Genomic DNA, 20,856 nt, shown 5'->3' with positions numbered 1-20,856 from the left:
CCAATCTACAGATTTTGTCATTTTCGTGTTCAGCACGTCAAAATAAGTAAAGAATCGCTATTTTCATTTCAGAGGTGAATTATGTGCTGTCCAGTGTATTTGGTAATATTGCATGAAAGCGTTTTGCAACCTGTTACGGAGAGGGTTTTTGTAAATCCAACTTGCTCATACAACTGATATGCTCCATGTTTGCTTAGATCCTTGTTTTGAAAAACTAACGAACAAAGAAATGAATACCGAAATAAGTTTATATATATATATATATATATATATTCATGTGGTTTGGTCCAGAGTGCATTAATCACTTATCACTTTACGCTGTGTCAACACTCATTGTCAACATCCCATTAAACGTTGTTTGATAGATTTACAGCGTGCACAGCATTGTGCGTTAAGTTAAATTGGGCTTGCAATCTAAGCCCTGCATAAATATTCATGGGCTCATTTTGTGCAACACGAAACAAATTATGAAATCCATATCAATGACGCAGTCCATTAAACCCTCTCCGCAATGCTTCATGCTCCATCTTCTAGCCTTAAAGAATTTATTGCATGTAGCAATATGCAATGCTGTTCTATAAATAGAATCTGCTATGAGTGCTAAAGGTAAAACGGAACAACGACTGGGAAACATAGATTAAGCTTAACGGCAGTGATTCTAAAGCCAAAGCTGAGCGCAGCAACGAGTTCCTGACTACTATTATTTACAATAATCATACAATTTTAGCCACACTTCTACCTGCATTAACTCTAGTTCTGATTAGATTATCAACGATCTATACGACAGAAGTATGTGCGTGGAAACAGCTTGCCAAATTTGAAAGGATTAGTGAAATTAAAAATAAGATAGAAACTTGGAGATATATAAAAAAGGGCTAATAATGTCCCTTGCTTGTTCTCTGTAGATTAATCCACAGGTGGCATCGTGCAATGGATTTCGGATATATTAGAAATGTAGCGTATTCCTTATGCTGTTCTTTACGTGATCCTAATAAATTCTTTCAGACCAAATGTACTAAAATAAAAAGGATTTTGGAAGCAGAGTGGCTTCCTCTGCAGGTATCTCCCCAAGTCCCATTGCTCAAATGATTTACCAAATTTGGAATTTATTTCGTATGTTGCACTCTTCCCCTGTCATTTTTGCGCAAATGAAATAAAAAAGGACTGCAGGGTTGTAACGGAGGAGAAAGGAAGAAAAATTCCGCGCGTACACACACACACACATTATCTCTTCATTTTAGTGATTTTGACAGTTTATTTAATCTGCGATCGTTTATTTTTTTGAAAATAAATGAGATGGCATTACGGATGAAAAAGCGAGCCAAGAAAAGAAAGCATGAACTGTTTGCTATTTAGATGCAACTACTAGAATGGGATTTTCTTATTGGTGAGGATGAAATTTCTTTTTTCGACAGTGTTATTTTTGTTATTACGTTCCTGACTTCATTTTTATGGGAATTGATATCTTTTATGTGACTCCCCATTAAAGGTTGTCAATTTATCGCAATTGGTGCTGTATGAAGGCTAAGATTGTCCGAACACTCTACTCTAGACACAAGTCAAACATCAAACTTTTTCAAGTGACTTGAAAAAAATGCCATGTTTTTCAAGTCAGTTATTCAGAATACCCATTTTCACTTTCACTTTCAGAAGAAAAGCTGAATTCTTTGGACGGTGGTAAAATCCGAATTGTTTTAAAGGCGTTTTAAATTATATATGCAATAAAATTGCATATATAATTCTGGGGTTAAAAAAAAAAAGAAAAGAAACACCCATTTTATTTTGGATTAATATAACGCTACTCCAAAACCCTTCTTTTGCTTGTTTGTTCCAGCAACAGCAATCGCGAATGTCATTCCGGAAATAACTTTCTCCTCTACGATTATGGAAATCTTGCACTAACGCAGTCTGCCCATAAGCCAGTAATCGCTAAGACATCAGAGCCACAAGACCTTAAGTGGAAGTAGTCACGCTACGAAGAGTAAGAAGGGTAAAGTCAAGAAGCTTTTTCACTAGTTCTCCGTTTATTGTGATTTACAACAAAACACACGTGTTTTTTTTTTGTTTTTTTTAACAACCGGTAATGTTTATTAAAATTTAATTCTACATTAACGATAACGCGCCCATAAATAAAAATTTAAACGACTTGCATTAATATTAATATTACACTCCTTTAGAATTATTATAGCTGTTTTAATGAAAAGCTGAATTCTTTGGGCGGATATTTATTAAATTAAACACAGCACTGCTTCCTCCCTTCAAATGAGTGACTTACTTTGATAATAATAATCAAATATCATAATATGTATATATATACTGCCATCCCTCGACTTACGTCCGTGATCCCATAAGAGAATAAATAACATTTTCGGCAATACTTTCGAAGAAGAAGCAAGCGAGCGTAAAGTAAAAAGGTTTTTATTTAGCAACAATGCAGTGGCAACAGCACATTCAGCGGGCAACATCCCTCTACATTTGGCACGTGGCTTCAACAGTTTCTCTGTTGATTTTGTGTTTGAAAAATAGGTTGTGTATTTATCGTTAAATATTTCGCGATATTTCGTACAACATGGCCCCTACACGCCCAAACAATAATAATAATAATAATAATAATAATAATAATATAAAAAAATGAATAATCACAGAAAAAGAGGCGAGCTTGAAACGAAGTCGCAAGTTATAAAGCAACACCAAGCTGGTAAGGCAGTCAGTGTGATCGCACATGACTTCGGATGGTCTATTCTACAGTGATGACCATTTGGCAAAATAAGGTTAAAATCGTACAGCCTGTGAAAGGATCTGTTTCCATTAAATCGACGATAGTGACGAATCAACGACAAGGTCATATCAATGATTGAAAAAGATACTTCTATCATACATAGAGGACCTGAACCAATAAGCGCATACCCCTTTAACACTATGACCATAACCGCTAAGGCAATAAGTCTCTTCAATATGTTGAAGGAGAAAGCAGAGCCCGATTATGACTACGAATTCAACGCTTCTTCCGGTTGGTTCATGAGATTCAAGCAGCGTTTTTCACTGCGTAATGTGAAAATATATGTTGAATCCGCAAGGTTCCGAAGAGAAGGCTGCCAAAGAATTAGTGAATAAATTGGATAAAATTATTACAGAAGAAAATTATTTGCCACAGCTAATATTTAATATGGATGAAACCTTGTTTCTGAAAAAAATGTCCTAGCCGACAATTCATCCACAAAAAGCGATAATCTATGCCTGGTTTCAAAGCTATTAAAGACCGTGTTACGATTCTGTTAGAGGGTAATGTGGCTAAATAAACTAAAACCATTTGTGATATGGCACAGTGAGAATCCACGAGCCTGCAAAAACATTAGAAAGCATACTCTTCCAGTTCATCAGCGGTCGTGGATGACTCAAAAATTGTTTGCGGATGCCTTAATCAACTGTAATGCGAGTGAATTGGGAAGCTATTGTCTGAGGGAAAATGTGGAATTTAAAATTTTATTAATTCTAGATAATGCTCCAGGTCCTCCGTCTTAGATCGGTGATCTTCACAAAGTTCAAGGCCATTTCTCCCTCCAAACACCACTTCATTGATCCAACCGATGGATCAAAGAGTTCTAGTAGTGTTTAAGGTTTACTATCTACGGAGAACATTTTCACAAGCCATTTCTGCTAATGAAGGAAACAACCATATTCTAATGCAATTCTGGAAAGCATTCAATATTTATCAAGCGATTAAAAATATTGCTGTAGTTTGGGACGAAATGATATCTCAATGTATGAGTGGCATATGGAAAAAGACATTTAAAAGGTTTGTGCACGCTTTTCGAAGTTTTGGAAAAAAAATGACCTTTGCAAATTGAGTGAAGAAATAGTGGGCCTAACAAACAACCTGAATCTCGAAGTGAATGATGACGACATTGCTCAACTCATAGAAAGTGCCCCTGAAGAGTTGACCAATGAAGAATTAGTCGAACCGGAGGAAGAAAGAGAAAAGGAAGAGGAAAAAGAGAAACAAGAAATGAGTTAAACAACTCACAGTGGAGGGTCTTGCAGAAATGTTCTCTGCATTTAGCGATATTCTCAAAATGGTTGAAGACATGGACCCCAATGTTGAAGGCTGCTTAAAAATAGAAACGATAGTACGTGATGCGTTTGCTTGCTATTAACAAATTTACGATGAAAAGAAGAAGAGGAATAAGCAAACCACATTGGACATTTTCATCAAAAAAAAAAAAAAGGTTAGAAGAGCCACAGCCTGATCAGGGAAGGTAATGAAGATGTGATTGTGGAGGAAGATTTGGGTGATTCTCCTCCTGTTTTATAGTGGCAGTAACACACAGTACAGTTGTATAATAAGTTTAAAAATTAAAATGACAGTATACTTATTACAGTTACGTCCCTAACCCCTATAACTCTGTTGATTTAATGCAGTGTTTCTCAAAGTGTGGTATGCGTACCCCCGGGGGTACGCGAAAGGTCGTTACGGGGTACATGGCAATTTTCGGTTATGCATAATTTAAGGAGTCATATTTTTCAACGAACAGTGCAATTTTAGAAACAATCGGGATAAAACGGCACTAACTAATGAATCACGTCCCCTCTCCAACAGAAAATTATTTATAGACAAGCAAAACCATACGTTGCCGGTGGAAGAACATATGGTTTTAATGTTTACGTGGCGAAAAGCGCCTTCTTCATGAAGCACTAATACTTTATTATCCTCGTGAAAAGGACAATGAAGCATTAATGCAGCATATTGTGTTCAAGTTTAGGAAATGCGCGCGAAGTCTTGAAACAATTGGGTGAGTCTTTAACGGGAATAAATGTAAAAATATAATATCGGTGACACTGATATTTCGTGGATGATCACCGTACGCTTAGCACACCCTGAATATTCGTCATATATATATATATATATATTAATGTTAATGTATATTAATATTACACACCTATTATAAACTGTTTTAATGAAAAGCTGATAAAACGATTACTTTAAATCGTTTTTTCAATATGAAGTATATTTTAATCACGTTCAATGGGTGTGTGTTTTCTTTTTTTAAGATATTACAATGTTTATTATGAATGCCTATTAGTCGTCATATCCACAGTCACGAGACTCATGGCCAATACACCGGCTCTTTTTAATGGAAAAATCGATGTTGCAACCTATAACGGATTTCTATGTAAGTTAAATCTGAGAGCAACACGCATGGGATTAGTGAAACGTGTACCTTCCCTTCTTGTGGTTAATAGCTGATGTGCTTACAAAAGTATTCCACTTGAAATTATTGATCGCTCAAACGTTTTTTCTTTTCATGTGTGTGTGTGTTGTTGTTGTTGTTATTGTAGACCATTAATCAACTTTCGTGCAATGGATAAATGGCCTGGGGTTAGTTGCAGGTAAAATCTTCGTCGTGTATTTTTTAAACAGAAAACAAAACATCTTATTTGCTTCGCACACTGATAATGCTAATATACGTAGCTCGGTAGATTTCGATGGAGCTCTTTAGTTGGAAAAAAAATCTGGGTTTGAATTCTGTCTATGGCGCGAACAACCTTCATCAGGAATTTTCAATCAAAGGTGAGTTAGCTGGTCCCATGATTTTTCTCCGGGAAACTCGGTTTTTCTTCCCTAAAAAAACAGATAGACCGTCCCCATGAACACATATCTACAGACATAGAATACTATTGGAACTATAAGAATACTATAAGATTTTTTTTTCTAGATCTTTCATGAATAATTCAGCACAAGGAGGGGAGAGGAGGCTACCCATGGCTAATCCGGTGAGTTGTTTGTAGACAGTTTTTTGCCAAATAAAATATAAAATAGAAGTTAAACAGTGATTGAACAAAGTAGTGATGTTTCTTGGTAAAAAGCTGTCTAAGATGTTGATGACTTCAACAATTTCTATTTTATTTGGCAAAAAACTGTCTAGAAACAACTCACCGGATTAGCCATGGGTAGCCTCCTCTCCCCTCCTTGTGCTGATTTATTCATGGAAGATCTAGAAAAAAAAATCTTATCTCAGATCATTCCAAAACCGAAAATATGTGGATGATATCTTTCTCATTTGGGATCGTACGAAAGAATTAATGGATTACCTTAACCAAATCAATAGTTTCCACCACACCATCAAATTCACATTAGAAATTGAAAAAGATGGAAAACTGCCATTCCTTGACATCTTAATAAAGAAACAAACCAATAATAGTATCAACCTATCTGTTTATAGAAAACCTACAAATACTGGACGCTACCTCCATCTCAACTCGTCTCATCATATAGCTCAGAAACATTATCCATATGCTCAAGAAAAGAGCTAAACAGTACACAACAGATAAGAATGACCTACAAATGGAATTAACTACAATATCCAGAGAATTATCTTTAAATGGTTATCCAAAAAGACTCTACAACACGATTTTCTTGACTGATATACCACATAGACAACGTGATGACGTCCAATACATCAGTACTATTTCTATTTCATTTTCAGCAGCATTTCCAAAAAATTAGCTAACCTTCTAAACCACATAATATCAGAGTAGCATTCAAGCCAATCAACACTATTCGGAAATTTTTAAGATCATCGAAAGATCCTCATCCATTCTACAAGTACTCTGGAGTATATAATATATCTTGCTCCTGTGGTGTTAGTTACGTTGGTCAGAACTCTAGAAGCTTTGAAACGAGAAAGAGAGAACACATAGGATATGTCAGAAACAACAGACAAGACATTTCAGGCCTTTCTTGCCACTTTGCCTCTACTAACCATCACAGTGAGTGGGATAAGAGCCTTATGCCCTATATAGAAGATAACTACCATTCAAGAACCTTCAAGGAAGCAGCTGCAGTCGCCCGTAAAACTGTAAACCTAAACAACAATCAAGGTCTAACCTTACCAGAAATTTGGAAAGCTTTAATCAGATCATTGAACATCAAAGAAATGAACTTTGATGACAAATACATCATGAGCCATAACGACTAAATCACGTTCCAGAGACACGTGCATTCCGTCGTTCAATACTAATTTTTTGTATGAATTAGAACCATCAGTTATAACCTAGTCGGTTACCTTCATATAGCTTACTAGTTTGTATTCCCTGAATATGCCGATAGAAAAAAATGGCGAAACATGTAGGACAATAAAATAAAGCTACTTGATGAACATTATATAAAAAAATTGTAATAATCTTATGTAGAAACTCTATTGCAGTTTGCAAAGAATGTAATACTAAAAGGCATTACGAAACAAATCATAAAGAAAACTATGAAAAATATGTTGCGAAACTTCGTGAAGATAAATTGTCAGAATTAGAGTTGACATTTCAAAATCAACAGTGTATTTACCAAACCTGTTGAAGATAATAGAGCTACGGTAAAAACTAGTTATTTGTTATCACATTTAATTGCAAGCAAGTCGAAACCATTCACGTAATTTATTCGCGTATCTATTATTTGAAGTGATGTGTCCTGATCAATTAAAGAAATTTAAAAATATAAGTAAGATTATCTCGAAACACCATTGCTAGCAGAATTGATGATATAGCCGGGAACTTAAGGAATCAACTAAAATCAATAATTCCAACATTTCCGACCTATTCCCTTGCAACTGGCGAAAGTACAGATGTACGGGATATCGCACTTTTATTCATGTATGCGATATGAACTTAAAAGTAAGTGAAAACTTATATAAGGAAGTTTTGAATGATTACAATTTACCTTTAAAAAAGCTAGTTTGTCTTGCAACTGATGGTACTACTGTCATGACTAGTGTTATTAAAGAAGTTGTTACAAAAGAAATATGCAAAGAACAATGTAATAATTAATAATTTTCAACCTTTTCATTGCATTATTCATCAGCAAACACTATGCTCCAAAGTTTTAAATATTGGACATGTCCTAAAAAGGTCAGTAAAATTCCAAATTATATTTGTGCATGTGGTCTTAATCATCATAAATTAAGTAACTTTCTAGAAGATATAGAAAGTGAATGTAGCGATCTATCTTATTATATACAGAAATTAGATGGCTTTGCAGTCATAAAGTTTTAAAGCGATTCTTTGATTCTTTAAAGCGAATTATTAGAAATGAATTCGAAAGAAGATTTTTTGATTTTAAGAAATATGAAAATCAGTTTCACCTATTTATTTCTCCTCTATGGATTGATGTTGAAACTGTTCATGACAATTTATCGAAATTCATCGAAATTCAGTGTAATTCCGTATTGAAATAAAAATATATGGATGTTGGAATTCCAAAGTTCTATAATTATTTATCAGTCGATCGATAACCCAATGTGTTATGTGCAATTAGGCGTATTTGGTCTACGTTTTATAGCACATATTTATGCGATCAACTATTTTTAACTTTAAAGAATGATAAAACTGCGGAAAGATAAAAATTAACAAACCAGCATGTGTGCAAGCAATGTTGAAAATAACTACAGCTCAACAAATTAAACCAAATTTTGAAGACTTCGTTGATGTAAACCGTTGTTAAGTTTCTTCAAAAAAATGTATATTATTTAAATACGTAAACTTTATATTTTATATGTATTTTTGTGACATAGTTGTATTTTGTACTTATATACTCTAATGTTAATATTAAAAAATCTGTTTCCTCTTTATTTCGAGATTTTTTTTTCTGTTGCAGCACACGCGACTTGATGTATAATTCTTAATTTGGCCCTTGGAGGTAAACGAGTTGGACATGCCTGGATTAGATGATCCGGTTTTCTGCACTGGAAATCAAACAATTGTTTCTCAATCAATATCGACAGTTTTCCTTGTTTCGCCTCGATGCATTATTTTCAAATAGAGTTAGAGGACATTTCTCAGGTTTATACTTTGATTTTTACTCAACAACCATCTTGGGTATGGCCATCGATCGGATGTTTACAATTTTCCTGACTAGTTACGTCTCGCGAAATATGGAGACAAATTCCGTGTTGTTGTTTTCCTTAAAAGTTTCCGTTTTGAGTATAGCTATTCAATAACTACTTATAATTTTCAGGGATGCATTCGGACCTAGTTCACAAGTTCTTGAATAAAGTATAAGCAAAAGCTTTGTTTCTTGATAACTAATTAAGCTTCTTGAAATTCGGCATCCACTAAGTTCTGGTTCCCTGAATGTTAAAATGTGTGAGATTTGAAATAATCACATGACACAAGACGTGCATTCATCGATCTCTCTGCAGACCTCGTTTTTTATTAAGAATGACAAACTTGCATTCCTGAGACTTATAAATCACATTTTGAAGCACTTCGTCATCAGTGCAGTCGAAGGGTTCCTTTGGGTTTGAAAGATATCCATGTAGAAAGTGAAGAATCATTTTAAGGGCGTTTTGCAAAATGTGAACCAGCGGGTTGGTAGTAACAGATATTAGTGCTTTCTTTTATATCCTCAAAAACGGACGGAACCACACACGGTTTTGACATGCACTAAACTACGATTAACTGCCGCGTATACATTGTAAGAGCAGTCCACTACTGAAATAGAGACTATTGACGCTGATCCGGACTTACGAACCATTCCAAACTGCCATCTTGAGAAGCCTCCAGTGAAATTTCGTGTTTTGGCGACATACTGCAGGGCACGTCCCCTAGGAAGAAGAAATACTTTCAACATGGATATCTTCCAAACCCAAAGGCTCACGATTCGACCGCACTGATGACGAAGTGCTGGAAAATATGATTTATAAGTCTCACTAAAAGGAATGCAAGTTTTTTTTTTATTTTATTTTTTATTTTTTTTTATTTATTAAGAATAACAAAGGAGGTCTGCAGAGATTTAACATTCAGGAAACCAGGCCTGAGATTATGCCGAATTTCAGTCTATACTTATCCACTGAAAGTATACTTTCAGTGGATAAGTATACTCTATCCACTTATTTCATCTAACATAGTATATTAATCTTAACAACGCGTGTATTTAATGGTAAGTTAGACATAAAAGTGCTCATTTTTGAAATAAATAAGACTGTGTGTTATTTTAGTTTGGTTTGAATATAAAACCAAGTGATATGACCAGTGTACTCGTAAACGTAATATAGATCTTGAAATAAAGCTGAATATCCTTAAAAATTACTAAGGTGATCAAGTCATTGCAAGCTTATCACGTGACTAAATTGGCCCCATCGACTGAGAATTTGTTAAGGATGAATTTGCATTAGGAAATAACGCTTTAATAACGCTTTAAGTCATCAAAATCATTCATATCCACTACTATAAATATTTTAATTTTTTTAATTATATCTTAATTTTTTTAATTATATTTTATTTGTTTTTAATTATATTTTCAACTTATAATGTTCTTAATTCGTTTATGCCAGTTACAGTGATCAATTTATTTTTGGGGGCTGAAAAGGTCTGATAAACACCTAGAATAAAAATATTCTAGGTGATATTAAAGCAACTGATATAACCACAAAAAAGAGCATATCTTAAAACTGTATAAACCCCATGTTTCATCAAATTATAATAATTTGTTTCTTTTTCTTTTAGGATATATAAGAAGACGTCAATAATTTCTGCATGGTGATTATCACAACTATTCAGCACACCCTCAAATGCCAATTTTTAGCACTTGGCATTGCACCTCATAATATTAACATTATAAACGTTTCTAGTTTATGTGGTAATTTTTTATAATAGGATACCATAAGCTTCGGAGACTGATGCAACTTTCATAAGTTTGACTTACGTACGGTCCTCTGGAACTCTACTCGTTCCGGAGAACCGTACTTAAGTCAAACGTATACTTAAGTCGAAGTCTGCCTATATTTCTCAGTCTATGTATATTGAGAAAAATAGTGCTGTTGTTTCTATTGCAAACACTACATGTGTAGTTGGCGTTAGAAACGTTATGGTAGTATTCCATTCCTCAAGTACTGTTGAGGTTTAGTGTTATAAATGCAACATGCCGAAATGGAAGACATCAGATATGCAAGAATATGCAACGCTATATTACAGTAGACACAAATAATAAAAATATTATACAAGTATGTATGGCATTATTTTCAAGATTTCTCGATCCAATGATGATCTGGATTGGTCTGAATAGAAGTGCTAACAAATTCGACTGCATTTGCAATATTTACAAATTATATTTTAATGCATATTTATTTAAGATATTAAATATTGACTAGACTTGCCCAGCTCGTCAACAATTTGTTTTTGTTGTTGATTTCCGTATTGGTCCATATTTGGCACAAGAAAGTTTCCATCCCACAACTTCAATTTTAACCCCATAACTCCGCAAATTGATCATACAGTTCAGACTATTTCTGACTATATGATCTATAATATAGACGTGGATTAGTGAACATGCCACGACTACAGTTGTCTGCCATACTTTCCTGTATGGATGCATATGAAATCATTGAGCCAGCTTTCAATGTGTGTTCCTACCACAATGTGTAGCTAGACTACACATGTTGTGGTAGGAACTTCACACTCGTCTTTAACACCACACAGCACAGACAGGCATGGGCAAGTGGATCTAATATTAGATTCAAATTAGTAAAATAGCTAACGGAACAGTGTGTAGAATGTTCACTAGAGACAGTGAACCTTCCACATACCTATATTCATCAAAATGTAGTTAAGTGAACAGAAATTCATCACAATTAATCAAAAAAGTAATTCATCACACAACTTATAACAGATAAATTAATTACTGAATATGTAATATGCCCAAAATCCATTCATCGAAATAAAATCGCAAATAATCGAAAGAAAATCACAAATAATCGCAACAAAATCGAAATAAAATCGTAAAATATCAAACGAAAATCGCAAATAATCGGAATAAAATCGCAAAAAATCTAAACAGCTTTACGAGAAAAGTTTCGTCAGGAAACGAATTAAAAGGAGATTATATCAAAATAGTGATTGATTACACTTAAAATGTTTTCAGCATGCAAATTATTGAAGATATAAACTAAACTGCTTTGCCATTTACATGAATTAATTGTGAATTATTAAAAAATATTTTTATATGCTTTGCTTTTCTGATTGCCAAGTTACTTTTTCATTCTTACAATTAACAAATGCATGCATCCATTAATTATTTAGTGCCTATTTACACTCGTATAGAAGACAACCGGAAAGAAAACTACCCAAAAGAAAGAAAGCAAAGTACAGCTAAAATCTCAATTAATTTTTGTTTTGTCTACCAAAAATTCAGGCATGAGGATGAGCAATTAATTACAATAAAAATATAATGAATGAGCCTTTCAATGCAATTGCTCAATTATAGTTGTTCGTTTCTTATTTATTTCATACATTACACACACATACATATGGAAACGATGTATAGGATTTGTATCCTTTTGGGTGTGTGGTTAATATATTAACACTCAAATAAGTTAACACAGGAATACTTAAATCATGGGGTAGTGATTTATGAAAATCCTTAATCCATCATTGGGTATAACAGAAAAATAAGAGTGGTTCAAATATAACAGAAAAATAAGAGTGGTTCAAATATAGCAGACAAATCATTTTCGTGAAGGAAAAACAAATAGAAAAGGAACACGCTTCAATCTTGTTAACACTATCGAGAGAAATACATTATATGCTAACGACCGCAAATAAGCAGGAAAAAAGCCTAACCTAGAATTCATCTGTTATTTAATTAAGTTAAAGCTAAAATGATTCTGGAGTAACTGAGATATCTTTCGGATGATTTTAGAAACAAAATTTATATGCCGAATTATGTTTTTTCGGTTTTTACTGACCAGTGTAAATAACATTTTTCCTAAATAATAAAAATTATTATGTTAGTGTTTATGATTAACAATTAGACTTGACAAGTCCTGAAGAAAACAAAATCGAAAGTTAAGCATAATATAAATATAGGAACAGAGCATTTTCAAACAAAGTCGATTAAATATATTTTTTTAGATACAACTCATTCTCTTCTAGAACAATAGTGGCTATATGATAGCCACAATAGCTGGTATAAACAGCAGCAGAAATGAGTTTGTGACCAGCAGATATCCAAACCGACATTCTGTTTTTGAACGAACCAAAAACTCTGCCACAACAAACACTCAGCAAAACAGACCATGTTCATCTCGTTAAAGGTAAGAATAGAAGAACTGAAGTCTATTTACAAAATTAGAAAAGTTCTGTTTAATATTTCTTCAATTTCTACCTTTTGTTTTCCAGAATACTTAGCAAAAGAGTGTAAGAATACTTACACTCTTTCGCTCGAGATGTTACTTTTCTTTTTTCCAGTTACTTCCTGTTTACAATAGCCGAAATCCGACCAAACTTGAAACGCTGCTCTTACATTTGGGGGTGGTGCCTCTAAAAATTCTTTATTCTATTCTGAAGAGCGAAGTTTGGTTCATTACCGACTCTCTTCTCTTCAGACTCTCTCCGTCTCCTTTCTCAGAGACGTTTATGATCTAGATATAATATAAATCTAGATCATTAACTAGATCTAGAAAATGTTTAATGATATCAACTGTGGGACAGACAGTAGAAGATGATGGAAATATAAGCTTTTGAAACTCAATTTTAACTGAAGATCCGAACAAGTAATGCATTTCCTCAGAGTTCATATTTTCCACTAGATTTTTGATGGGGCAGTGCAAGTTGTTTTTTTGGGACTACAACATCAGCAGCTAAGGTTATGATGATGGCGTATTATGCTTGTTAGTTATATCTGTTCTTCAAGATAGTTTAAACCAATGAGAAACCAAAGTTTCAGGAATAAAAAACCTTAGACTGTTTTATCCTTTTTCATCTGTGAGATTGGCTAACCTCACTCGCCTTCGGCTGAAATGCCATACAAAGATTCTTTGCGTCCAAGACGGGATTTTATTAACCCACATGTTTCCAGAAAAAATGCATCGTGCACACCGACTGAGCTAAGGGAGCTCTACACTGCAATACATTAGACTTCATGATCAACAGCTTTTGCCACTAAAAGATTTTTTTTTCTGAAGATAAAAAACTTTCTTTTAAAAACTATCAATTTAAGTACATCGATTCTTCCAGAAATGGAAGAAATGGAGGAAAATATATCGCTGCGGAAGGGGCTGACTAATTTTAATGGATATTAAATTCTGAATCCTGTAATTATCTTACTCGTTATTCGATCACATTCCTCTCGATATATTTTGACGCTATACTGTCCTTTTGTTCCTGTATTCTTCATCCTCGGATTGCAATTTCTGGCATTACTGGATAGGCGCATAATTTCTTTCTTCTTTACGTTGAAATTTGGTTATTGAAGATGAGTTTAGCAGTTAAAATCATTGTAAACAAAAAAGCACGTTTTCAGCTATCTTCCATCCCTAAGCTCCTAGTTCTGAACCTCTTTTCAATTTCCAAGCTCTACTAGAGATCGTAAACCTTTAAATTTGATTCATAAATGTTGCTCAAAAATGTTACTCAATCGCTTCGTAAGGAGACTCCTTCAGAGGGATTTCAAAGTAGCTTAAATTGAAATTCACTCATTTGTCATAAATAAAAATTGACTATTTTATTGCACACGAGAGACTCCATGCTGCTAGAGAGAATTTAAATGCAACATTTTAATATTCAGTAATAACTAAATAAAATCTTTCAAACTACTGAAAACCAATATTGTTGTGATAGTTTACATCACTTACAATTATTACACAAACTTAGTCGTTTATAATAGCTTACAATACAAATAATAACATTAGCCTATATTTTTTAATTGATTTGAAGCCCTAGATGATGTCGCTAAACGGCTAGGCCTAATGATCCTAAGCGGATGGAAATTAATTGGCTATATGGTGTATTTACGGTAGTTTCGAAATAATATGTAATCATCATTCAAGTCGTTTCTTCTGTCCCTGCATACAAAAAATCACAAAACGCTATGAATTCTGAATAATATAGAGGTTGTTAAATCGTTTTAACTTGTTTAAATTATACATATTTTTGGTCGTAAAATGTTTAAAATATAAACTGACCATAGATTTTTAATTCGTACGTATGTTCGTACAATATTGCCTACCGGTTTCGCTAATAACTGACTAGCTTTTTCAAGGCTTGCACAGTACAAAAATTTGATAATGCAAAAAAAAAGATTTAAGAATACAAAAAACGTTAGTACCTGTTAGGTAGCTAAGGTAACACGTTCGCATGACATGTCTATATGAATTGTGACTTTCTACTAAGTATCATGAACACGCGTTACATGCAAACGCTTAATATGATTATTCGCTTACTGTAGCTCTGTTGAACTGAGGGAATTAATTAGATTTTTCCAAGTATCGTTCAGTATAGCGCCTTGATTTCTGTTTAAGTTGCTGTCTGTACGTAGCACTACTGCCGCTTCTTTGAATTATCAATGTCTGTAATCATCAACTACGTAGGGCATAGAGCTGTTATCCCAGTCTATAGTGAGGTTTGAAGTTGAAAAGTGATGTGTTAAACCGGAGGTGATCGTTCTGTTGTGGTTAACATCGCAACAGAAAGAACGTGTTCTTTCTGTCTTATTTCTAGGGTTCTCGAAGTTTGTCCAATGTAGGAAAGACCGCGCGTGCATGGAATATTATACACACCTGGATATTTATAAAATGGAACACTGTCCTTAGGAGATCATAGAACCTGTCTGATGCTAGTAGCTGGTTTAAATACAATCCTTATTTTATGGGCTTTTAACAATCTCGCAATTTTGGTGGAAATTGAACCCATAAAGGGGATGACTGCTGTTGAAATTTGCTGGGAGACTGTTCTTTCTTGTTGGTTATCTTTGTATAGAAATAGAAATTTGTTGATTATGTTTCGAAGATTACCATTTTTCATTGTTAACACAATAGCGATTTGGGACAGTTCAGTCTGAACGTCTTCATCGTCAGAGATAAAGTTTCTGGCTCGATTTCTCAACATGTAAATGATACTCTGTTTATGTGACCTATGATGGTTTGAAGAGTAGTTTAAATATCGTCCAGTGTCCGTATGGTTTTGTAAATGGACAATTTTAACTTGTAAACAAACAAGAAAAATAAATAAACTATTTATTTTTATCATGATTTATATCCAATTTCTGTTTTCTCTTTTATTACTTTTTTTGTGCCAAACATCCCTTAAGAACTAGTTGTGTTCTCAAGGGATGGAAAAAGGAAAAAGGTTTAATAATATCGCACGACTAGTTTCGGCATTTTACAGCCTTCTTCATGTGTTTCTATAAAAGAAAACACCTTAAACATTGAAGATATAAAAAACTGTGAATAGTACAGGAAAATCACTATACATATTTAATGTGAAAACGTTGTAGTTAACGTATTCAAAGTAGTTCCTTCGTTGGTCACATTGTTGGGTGAGTGCGTGCGTATGGCATCTGGCATCTCGTGAGCGCCAGTATTTTTCATCCTGCAAGCAGGCAAACCGGTCCGAAGACATACACGGGTTACAATCAGGAATACTGACCCAGCCATAGGTCTGATTGGTCAGCCTATGCCGGTTCTGGAGCCCGGATAAAATTTGGGGGGAATAGATGGAACCGTGAACTCCCGTATAAAGGGGGAACGCTGTATCATCCCATGGAATTTATTTATTTATTTATTTAAAATATGAATGTTTAAGTTTTTTTCTTTTATAAAAACACTTGAAGAAGGCTGTAAAAAGCCGAAACTAGGCGTGTGATACTTAAACCTTTTCCCTTTTTTCTCGTTTTTGTCATTCAATTTTTTAAAAAATATGTTTAACAACCGAGTAGATGAACCTCCATGCACACACACACACACACACACACACACACACACACATATATATATATATATATATATATACGGTCACTTTTTATGCAGTAGATACGTTCCACAGAAAACCGCATATAAAAAATCGCACAAAAAAGGCCTAACTTACGTTGAAAAATTAGGGATAGGTTTCATAATTTTCTAAAACCGCATAAAACCGAAGCAATAAATTAAAATAAACCTAAAATGGCATAAAATAGTTTATATAGCACAGGAAAATAATAATACCTGAGTCTGTTTTAAAGCTTTATTCATTTAATTTTATTGAAAAGTAACTTTGTTTTTCATAAGAATTATTATCGCTGTTAGACAATATTCGGCAACGTTTGCGAACTGGTGCGAAATCACTTTCATCACCAGAAGAGATAGTCAGCGCATCAAATCTGTATGGTAAAGGCAATGGTTCTTCACAAATATAATCAGCTTCGCCCTTGTTCTGTGCGGATTTTTTCTTCTGACAATGTAATCAGTGATTAAACTTCGCGATGATGATTTCACTATTTTTTTAAACAGCTCGCGATATCCAGACATACAGTTCTTCAGCTCACGTTGGAATTTAAAGGCTCGTTCAGAATTTGTGTCATTAACAAGAAAATAATTTTCCAATTTATTGCACAGTTCAAGACCTTCTCGAATTATATTTGCAGTGAGGGGGACAGGTTTTTCTCCCGCTTCACTATCGTTTACTGGATCTTCGACGACATCTAAAGTTAATCGATATCCAATAATATCATCGTGTCATCGTGGCTTAAGGCATTATCCACAAGCATCTGCATCATTCCGGCTAAATTTATCAAACCTTTCTCCACCAATTTCATTTGCAAGTAATGATTTCAGCTGATAATGTAGATGTTTCCATGGTTGCACTGTTTGCAACACAACCAGGCCAAGCTGATTTCCAGCAGGCATTTAAAGTTTGTGGTCTTATTTCAGTGATAGCAGATGCAACATGATTTAAGCAGTCCAAAATAGAAAATTTTTTCCAAACGCCAGTTGCTCTTAATGATTCATTTTCTAGTTTATCCGATATAAATTGAAAAGTGTGCTTGACGTAATATTTTTTAAAAGTAGCAATTATGCTTTGATCTAATGGCTGAATAATGCTTGTTGTATCGGGTGGAAAAAACACTATCTGCACATTTGTATGTTCTAAATGCGGATGACTTCGTGCATTGTCAACAATTAGTAAAACTTTAAAATCGAGAGCTTGTTTGTTTCATATATATGTTTTCACTTTTGGTATAAAGCAATTATTGAACCATTCAGTATTAGCCATCCAATGTAGCGGCAGCTGTTTTAGATCTTTGCCTTTTAGAGCAAGTAGTCTTAGAAATCGATTTACTAGGAGGGGTTTCAACATTCGATCTCCTGATGCATTGCTACAAAGTAACAACGTTACTCGATCTTTGCTTGCTTTCATTTTCACTTTCACTTTCATTGCCAAGCTGAAAATTGGAATTTCGTGTGGCGGCCAGATTTTTTTTATGCATTTAGTTAGCGACGTCCACGCGATAACGCGTGATCGGCCGTCTGGTGAGAACTCGCATTACGCGATATCGCGTGATTGACAATGAACATGTTAAACCCCTTTGCTTTTTTCTAAGACTTTGCGATGTAAGTTCGATTAGGCATTTTCCTCCAAAGCAATCCTATTTTGTCAGCGTCAAACACTTGATTGAGACAATATCCACCATCTTCAATAATTTTGGCTAACTTCTCTTGAAACGTTTTGGCTGCTTCTTCATCTGCTGGTGCAACCTCGCCAGTAATCTTCAGGTTATGAAGTGCATTCTTTTTTAAAAACCCAGTTAACCATTCTTTGCTAGCCAAAAATTCTTTATCAGCTTGGGAAGCAGAAGCAGACAGCTCCAATTGCTTCATTTGTTCATTAAACCAAAGAGCTTTTGTTTAATTAAATAACCACTCATAGGAATTCTGAATTGAGTTAATTCTTCAATCCAAATTACAAGCGCTCGTTCCTTTTTTTCTAATAAAGCATCTCTTGAGTACGATGATAATTTGGCACTTATCTTTGTGTCAGAAATGACAGATTTTCTTATTGCGATTCCATTCTTTTTAATTGATCTTATAGTTCATTCGCCAAAATTAAAATCTTTACCAATCACCGTAGATCCCTCTCCTTTTGCTAAGCGATCTAAAATTGCAATTTTCATTTCCAAAGAAATTGCTTTTCTTTGGTGCTATTTTTTCTCCATTGGACCAAATATAATTAATTATTAATCAATAATAATAATAATCGGCTAAATTAACAATTAATTATTAATTAATACATTGCAAAATAACCAAGGTGATCCATGAAAATTTCAGGATTTGTGAAGTGTTCTGTCGTAGGAAAAGTTTGGGAAACGCTGGATTACCCGATTATCGGAATGGATTCCCCTTCTGTTGTTATGAGCAGAAGTGTCGAAAGGTCTCGTATCTGTGGGCGTACTATACATAAGTTTTCAAGTTATGCACCGCATAATTTCAAATCCGCATAAAAAAGATCCGCGTAAAAAGAGAACCGAGTGTATATAATCAGAAATATCAAGAGTTACAAGTATAACAGAATTTAAAAAAATTGAGTTGATTGAAGAGTGTGAGTGCGGGTTGTAGCAGAGACAGGCACCTTCGGTCATTTGAATATCATCATCATCATCCTCGGCTGTTTTCTGTCCACTATACACGAAATACACGAAAGCCTCCCGTGAGTCATCCATTCTGACCTATCTTCGGTCGGAACATTTAAATCAGAATCAATTCGTATTGAAACGAAACCTCCTGTCGATTCAGTTGCGATTAATTGTTTTCTTCAATGATTGCCTGTCTTGACGAAAACAACAGATTTCCAAAAAATTACTTTTCAATCTCTTCCTTTAATATTATAAACCTCATTATATCAAATTGCCCATTCGTTATATATCTTTATGTACTCTCGGTTGCGAGTATTATGAATATATACCTTATTTTGTTTGATGAGGTAGGTTTTCGGTTTTCGATTAACTGCATTTTTCTTAACTTTTTTCAACTAACTGCTTTGTTAATAAATTGATGTTTCGGTTTTTGTTCGACGAATTCATCGAACAACAGTTCATCTATCTGTCACTTGAGAAATCTCTGTCGATCAACTGTTTTGGGAATTTGTGAACTCTTCATTATATCAACCCCTCTCTGGTGAAGACTATGGAAAGAAATCTGTTTACATTTTTCTTGAAGAATTAGGACTATTTATTGTGGGGAACATTGCATTAGCAAGCCTATTCTAGCAGAATGAGGGCCGACCGAATAAAATGTACGAGGAAATGAGATCACGTAAGCTGTAGTAGTAAAGGATGTTGGGCAGCTATTTCTTGTATTTTAACAGACTCGGAGGAAGTGGAGGAATAACGAAAGCTTGTTTAGTGGAGCAGTATCCATGGCTTACAGCAAAGATACAGAAATGAAATGTGGCCTGTGAGATAATGGTTATCAAAAGGCTTTTTAATATACTCGTTAAATAAGCATATATATATATATATATATATGTGTGTGTGTGTGTGTGTGTGTGTGTTACCGCTGAAGTGCAGAAATCAGTTATTCTACAGATTATCTAGGTATTGTGCAGATTAACTAGGGTGATCCGTTAACGTGCGGAAAATTGTTTCATTTTTTTCAAATTACCTAGGTAATCTGCACATTACCTACCAGGCACTCGTTAAAGTGAAAATAAGATCTTTGCTGGAACAACAGCAACGTTTCTGTACGCTTAAATTAACATAATGTTATTTATTTATTTTTCTATATCTAAAGAATCAAGTGAATACAATCAACAAATTAGTTGATAGAATCAATCATCAATCAATTAAAAAACTATAATATAATACAAAGAATCAAACGGTTTAAAATATTATTACAATTAAGGAAATTAATTTGCAAAACATGACACTGGCGAAACCCAACTAAAAGTGGAGGGAGAGGGGAGAAGGAGTAGGGAGAGGAAATGAGAGAAACAAACTTTTGAACTTTAACGATACGGAAGCCGTTAATGTGCACATTACCTAGGTAAAATGCGGAAAACTCTTGATTCCGCACGTTAACGGAGCAAATCAGTTAATCTGCAGATTAGCTAGGTAATGTG

The sequence above is a fragment of the Typopeltis vanoorti genome, chromosome 2 (genome assembly GCF_054136105.1).
Source record: "Typopeltis vanoorti isolate ZY-2024b chromosome 2, IOZ_Tvanoo_1.0, whole genome shotgun sequence".
NCBI classification, from domain to species: Eukaryota; Metazoa; Arthropoda; class Arachnida; order Uropygi; family Thelyphonidae; genus Typopeltis; species Typopeltis vanoorti.
Note: the sequence above shows the minus strand (reverse complement) of the source record.